Below are 7029 nucleotides of genomic sequence, written 5' to 3'. Positions count from 1 at the left end.
ATATCACTAGAACTTATTTCTTCCTGGCCTGCCTGTGCTGGCTAGTTTTATGTCAATCTGACACAAGCTAGAGACTTTTGGGATGAGGGAATCTCGGTTGAGAAAATGTCCCCACCAGATTGGCCTGTGGGGCATTTTTGGGTTGATGTGAGCTCATTGTGGGAGGTGACACCCCTGGCCAGGTGGTCCTGGGAGCTATAAAACAGTAGGCTGAACAAGCCATGGGGAGCAAGCCAGGGATCAGCACTCTACCAGGGTTTCTGCCTCAGTTTCTGCCTCCAGGGTCCTGCCCTGACTTCCTTCAATGATGGACTGTGATGTGGAAGTGCAAATTGCTTTTGGTCCATGGTGTTTAGCACAGCAATAGAAACCCTAGCCAAAGTACTGCCTAAAGTAATTCCCTTCTTTCTCAGATCAGCTTCTTTTCACAGAGCGGTCTCTAGCAGCTCTAGGATTACTCTGTCTCACCTTAGCAGACCAGTGGACAAAGGGCGTTTTCTCTTTTGATCCTTCCAGCAAAATCCCAGAATGTGGTGGGAACGCACATCCTTAGAGCCAGTTTCTGAGGCCAGCTTACCGGGATAACTGATTGGCTTGGACGAATCTGAAGAGCAGTATGGGCCAGCCCCACCATGCTGACTGGTACAAGAAAAGGTGACTTCCAGGAAACAGAGGTGCTCTTGCCAGAAGAGGGGGAAGCAACAGGTATCCAGGACAGAGTGATTGCTAAGGTTTCCACATATTTCCCTACCTTCTGTGAGGCTTGCTTCATGAGGAGGAAAAGAATCGGGTAAATGAGTGAGAAGTGGAGGTGACGGGCTGCAAGGCAGGGAAGGGGATGGGATGAAATGCCCCGGGAGTGGGAGCAGGGGAGGAAGCCTACTGGTGGTCAGGCAGGGGAGCACGTCCATCTAGTCTTAAGGGACGTGACAGTGAGGGGGCCATTCAGGGAAGAGTGTCAAGGGCAGGCCCAGCTTTCAGGGAGCAGCCATCCCCAGCCCCAAGCATGCATGGGGAACCAAACACCCGCCCTCCTAAGTACCTGACCTTCTAAGCACCCATCCTACCAAGTACCTGATCCACTAAGCACCCATCCCACCAAGCACCTGTCTCACCCAGCACCTGAACCACTAAGCAGACCACTCCTAGCAGGCTCTGCCCATAGGTAAGGTGAAGTGCCCAGAACAAAAGATTTGAGGAACATATTGCCCCACTTTGGGTTTTGACTTCCGGGCTCTTGCTCAACACTGTGGGGTGTGGAGTTTCAGGCCTTCCTAATCTGGCTGTTGACAAATTCACCCCCACAGACTCAGTGGAAAATGTCAAACAACCCAGGCAGCTTCCCAAAACACATCTCTGCTTCCCCAGGGTGCTGTCTTTGGGGCCCTGTCTCTCCAGCATTTGCTTAAGGAGGATGCAAGCCTTAATGCCCAGATGGGTTCTCATCCCAAGAATGCCCTGCCGCAAGCACCCAGGCCACAGGGCAGATTATCATCGCTTCCTGTACCTCCCCTTCAGTGGAGCCACGAGAGCCCCAGCTTGGCGGAGGCCGCTTTCGTGTGTTTTTGACAGGATTGCAGTGTGCGTTCTTGGCACCTGGCTTCTATGCATCATGATGTTGTGTGACATACGCTGCTGCCCGTGCTTTCCTGCTCATTACTGTCGTCCACTTCTACATTTTCGTAACCGCAGACTAGTTCTACTGTACAAACAGGCCTCGGTTTATTTATCCACCCCGTGTTTCAGGGACCTTTAGGTTATGTCAAGCGTGGGGCTCTTAGGGGCAGTCCTGGAATTGTGCACACGCTGAAGTTTAGCAAAGCCTGTCTCGTCCCCCACCGGCTAGTGTGGGAGCTCCTGAACCCGTGTTTCTCATTGCAGCCTCTTTGGAGGGAATGCGGTGAGTACTTCACGGTGGTCTGAGTTTGGCTAATGAAAACGAGAATCAGTGTGTTTGGAGTGTCTCTTCTGAGATCACCCAGTCAAGCGTTTTGCTGGTTGTTCTGCTGGGTTTCTTCTTCATTTCCAATGATTCATTTAGAATTAGGCTCTGGGCTGGTGAGAAGGCTCGAAGGTAAATGCGCTTCCCGCCAGGCCTGATGACCCGAGTTCGATCTCTGAGAACCAACTCTCACAAGTGGTCCTCTGATCCACACAGACATATGCATGAATTATTTTTTTAAAGGGCTTGGTGGAGCTCAGTAGTGGAATTCATGCTCAGCATGGGCAAAAACCTTGTTCCCATCTCCCACATGTGTTCCCCCTGCCCAGTAAAAAACACTCTATAGTCATGGTTCAAAAGCACTTAAAGGGGTTGTGTGTGTGTGTGTGTGTGTGTGTGTGTGTGTGTGTGTGTGCGCGCGCGCGCCAATAAGCACATGCAGAAAATGTCCTACCTCATTAGCTATCTGAGAAACTCAAACCCAAAGCACAATGGGAGTCCATCACCGCAGCCAGAATGGCAATCATTGAGAAAACAAGTAAGGAATGCTCTGAGATGTGGACAACAGAGAGTCCTTATGCACCGCTGGAAATGGAAGTTAGTCCATCCTATGGAAGCCCAGCTCTTCTACTCATGACACAAATGACTCCAGGTCAACATGTCACAGACACTCGTGCACCAGTTTATTGTAGCACTGTTAACAACACTGGCCATGGAGCCACCCGGATGTCCAAGAACAGAGGACGGCTAAAAATAACATGGGTTCACACAGTGGAACTGTGTTTAGCCATACATAAGAACAAAACCATATATATCCTTGTCAGGAAAATGAATGCAATGGTGATAATGGCATTAAGTGAATCAAACCAATGCAGAAAGATAAACATGGAATGTTTTCTCTCATTTGTGAATCCTAGATTTTTAGCAGTCCATTGCCTTAACCAAGTGGTGTATCACTGCCGCCCAGCTGATCCTAGATTTTTAAAAATTTAAATATTTATGTGTATGAGTGTTTGCCTGAATGTATGTACATGTACCACACGTGTGCCTGGTGCTCAAGGTCAGGAGAGAGCATCGGATCTTTGGGAACCGGTGTTATGGATGATTGTGAACCATCATGTGAGGGCTGGGAATCAAACCTAGGTCCTCTGCAAGAGAAACAAATGCTCTTGACCACTGAACCATCTCTTCAGCCCCTAGATTTTATAGACATCAAATCATATATGCATATATATGTATATATAATTGACATTGCAGCCTATTCCTTATTTTTGGAAGTGTGTGTGTGTGTGTGTGTGTGTGTGTGTGTGTGTGTGTGCCAGAGGGACAAACTTGGGTGTCATTCCTCAGGAGCCATCCACCTTGTTTTTGGAGACTGTCTCCCCCTGGTCTGGATCTCAGTGGTTTGACTAAAGTTACTGCTCAGTGGAACCCAGGGACCTGCCTATCTTTGTCCCCCCAGCACTGGGCTGACAGGCATGCCACCACAGCTGGCCTTTTTGAAAACATGGTTTCCAGGGATGAGACTCACATCCTCATCCTTGTGCGGCAAGCACTTTCCTGACTGAGCCGGCCCCGAGCCAGACTCCTGCTAGCTCTCTGAGTATCTCTGTCTCATCTCAGCAGCATCGGTATTCGATCTGCCAGTCATTTCCTTTCTCTCAGCCAAAGTGATTGAGAAAGGCCCAGCAAAACTCCACAACAAAAGATTAGACTTGATTTCTAAGGTTTCTTCCTGTTTTGCGACCATGGTTCATCAGTCTCATTTCTCTAAAAGCCTTGGGGCTGAGGCCCTCTTCCTAAAAAATATTTATTTTATTTATAATTATGTGTATGTGTCTCTGTGTTGGCCTGTACACAAAGGTAGTGTCCACAGGGGCCAGAAGAGGGCGTCTATCCCCCGAAGCTGGACTTAGAAGCGGCTGTTACCTGTCGGATGTGGGTGCTGGGAACCAAATTTGGGTCTTCTGCAAGAGCAACAAGTGCCCTTAACCACTCTCCAACCCAGGAACCGGTCAGCTGGCAGGAGTGGGAAACGGCTCCCTTCCCATAGGTGGTTTTTGTTGGTAGTGGTGGTCGTTTTTATTTTTGTTTTTCAGAGATAGGGTTTCTCTATGTAGCTTTTGGTGCCTGTCCTGGATCTCGCTCTGTAGACCAGGCTGGCCTTGAACTCACAGAGATCCACCTGCCTCTGCCTCCTGAGTGCTGGGATTAAAGGTGTGCGCCACCGCCACCCAGCTCCATAGGTGATTCTTGTTTATTCCATACATTGATTCTATTATGTAAAACTGTCTGTGTGTGAAAAGGGGAGCTGAGGATATGCATGCTTATATAGCAATAGAATACCTATGGAAAAGATGTAAGAAATGGCTCAGTGGGTAAGGGCCACGCCCAATAGCCTAAATTTCAGTCCCCACAACCCACATGGTGGAAGGAGAGAACTGTGTTGTCCTCCGACCTCCACACCTTGCTGTGGCATATGCATGAACACACACACACACACACACACACACACACACACACACACACACATACATACACACACACACACACATACATACTTTAGAATCAGCAGAGCTGGGTGTGGTGTATACCTGTAAGACAGGGTGGAAAGAATGAGGCCAACTTGGGCTACATAGAAAACTCTTGTTTCAAAAAACAAAAACAAAAACCAAACAAACACACACAAAACACCCCATTTTATTTATTTATTAAGATGGAACAAGTTAACAAAGCAGTTTGGGGTGTGTGCAAATGCCACCGTGCTCATGTAGAAGTCAGAGAGCAATGTGTTGGACTAGGTTTTCTCCTTCACATGTGGGTCCCAGGGACTCGACTCAGGTCAGTAGGTTGACATAGCAAGTTCAGTCCAGTCAGGGAGACACAGTGAGGCAGTGTCTCAATAAAAGAGAAAGGGACTGGCAGTGCTGGTGCACACCTTAATACCAGTACTCGAGAGGCAGAGTTCGAGGCCAGCCTGGTCTACAGAGTGAGTTCCAGGACAGCCAGGGCTATCCAGAGAACCTTGTCTCAACGAAAACCAAAATGAATAAACAAATAAACAAACGAAAAACAAACAAACAAAAAGCTTAGTTCAGGTTCAGGGAACATTTTCTAATGGAGGCTAGATGCTAGGGAACCTGCCCCAGAAACTGCATCTCTTTCCGGCTGGTATTTCTAAGAGGGCATCACATTTTTTTTTACTTCAGAGGTTCTAGGCTTTCACAGAGTGGCTCACAAGGCCAAGGGGAGGGTCCTTTCACTCTCCATTTCTTGTGAAAGACTTGGGAATGGGTCCAAAGGGTGGGCACATGGGAGAGGAAGAACACCCTTTCCTTCTTCTTCCTGAGTTCTGGGCTGGAGCCCTGGAACACAGACAGACTGCCAGGAGAAAAATAGGCAGCCATTTATCTCCATGTACCTCACTGGACACATAGAGGAAACCCAGGAAAGGCTGCAAATCCGGCCTCTCTGACACCGTCAACCAAGAATCCGTCGGCTGAAGGGCAGGCCAAAGCAGTCTTAGAGTTCAGGGCAGCAGGCCAAGCAGGCCGATTATGTTCTCAGAAATTCACAGGACGCTTCTCTACACTCTTCCTGGGTGAAGGAGTCTGAAGTCTCCAGTCATGACTTCACTGTCATTAGGGTGGAGTTGGGGAGGCAGAGAAAGCTTTCCAGTGACTTTCAGCTCACTTGAAGTTAGAGGTGTATTGTGGTGTGACATGTTCTGATTTCTTTGCTGTATCTTAGGAAAGCAGTAGGTCTGTTTTGGCCCACCTTTCTGGCTCACTGGTTCTGTGCAGTCCTGTCTTTAAGATCTCTGTAACTAAAGACTGCTAGTGCAATGATTCTTCTCATCATTGTTACATATTTTGTGGCTTTTTTGAGATAAGGTTTCACTCTGTATCAAAGGCTAAACTCAAATTCATAGCGATCTTCCTGCACTAGACTCCTAAGTGCTGGGATTCCATTAGAGAGCCACATAACTGGCTGCCAGTGATTCTTGTCCACAGATATCACACACACAGATGAATCTGTCATGTACAAGTTTAGCTCACCTCTTCCTCCCCTGAAAGTCACTTTGTATTTATTAAGCAGACCATCTCAGCATTCCTGACTACCTACGCATGTATCTGTCTGTCTTCTAGATTCATCTTTGAGCTACCGCACACTGACACATGCTCATTTCACTTTGTACAGAACCTGAAATTGCCTTTTTAGGAAAAGAGATGCTTCTAGCATTGCTCTTTGGAAATACAAGCCACTTACAGTGGCCATTCAGTCTTGGTGTTAGAGGAACAAAACCTTCCTTCCCTTCACGATATACAAAAAACCTTAGCCACCAGCTAGTGGTCATGGAGTCAAAACTACCAGGATAGTGGGCTGTTACATGGCTTTTCCCGGCTAGACATGAACAAGCATCTGTTCACCTTAGATAGTGCACCAACTCCAGACTAAAGAAATGATTCTGTCAGTGACTGTGGGGAGATACAGCCACCAGCGGCCTCAGGAGTACCCTTCCTGATCAGGGCTTTCAACCCAAGTATCCTAGACTTGGCTGTAGGAAAGGATTTCAGGATAGGCCAAACAGAAGCAAAGTTAGTGAGTTTATTAAGTGTTGAGACAGTCACAGAGGAGGAGGGTAATACACAATCTCAAGACAGGTGTGTGGGCTTCTCCAGGAAGGCATGCTTAGGTGTCTTCACAATGGCCACACATATGAACCTACAGCCTTTTAAGTTACACTCCTCAAAAGATGTAATTTACAAGGTTTAAAGATTAAGCAAAGCTTAACATTTAGTAAAGGGTTGAGATGACCTTGAACTTCGGGCCCTCCTACCTTCGCTTTCTAAGTGCTGGAATTACGGGCATGAGCCATCCTGACTACCATCGTACCCAGGTTTACACAGTGCTGGGAATGGAACCCAAGTCTTCCTGGTAAGTTTGAGGTTAGCCAGGGCTACATGAGATTTTGCCTCAAGAAAAAAAAAAAAGTAAATATTAAGTAAAATATATGAGCTGGTAACTTTTTCAACATTTATTTTATGTATATAAGTGTTTTGCATGCATATATGTTTGTGCACCAC

The sequence above is a fragment of the Peromyscus leucopus genome, chromosome 5, assembly GCF_004664715.2.
Source record: "Peromyscus leucopus breed LL Stock chromosome 5, UCI_PerLeu_2.1, whole genome shotgun sequence".
NCBI lineage: Eukaryota > Metazoa > Chordata > Mammalia > Rodentia > Cricetidae > Peromyscus > Peromyscus leucopus.
Note: the sequence above shows the minus strand (reverse complement) of the source record.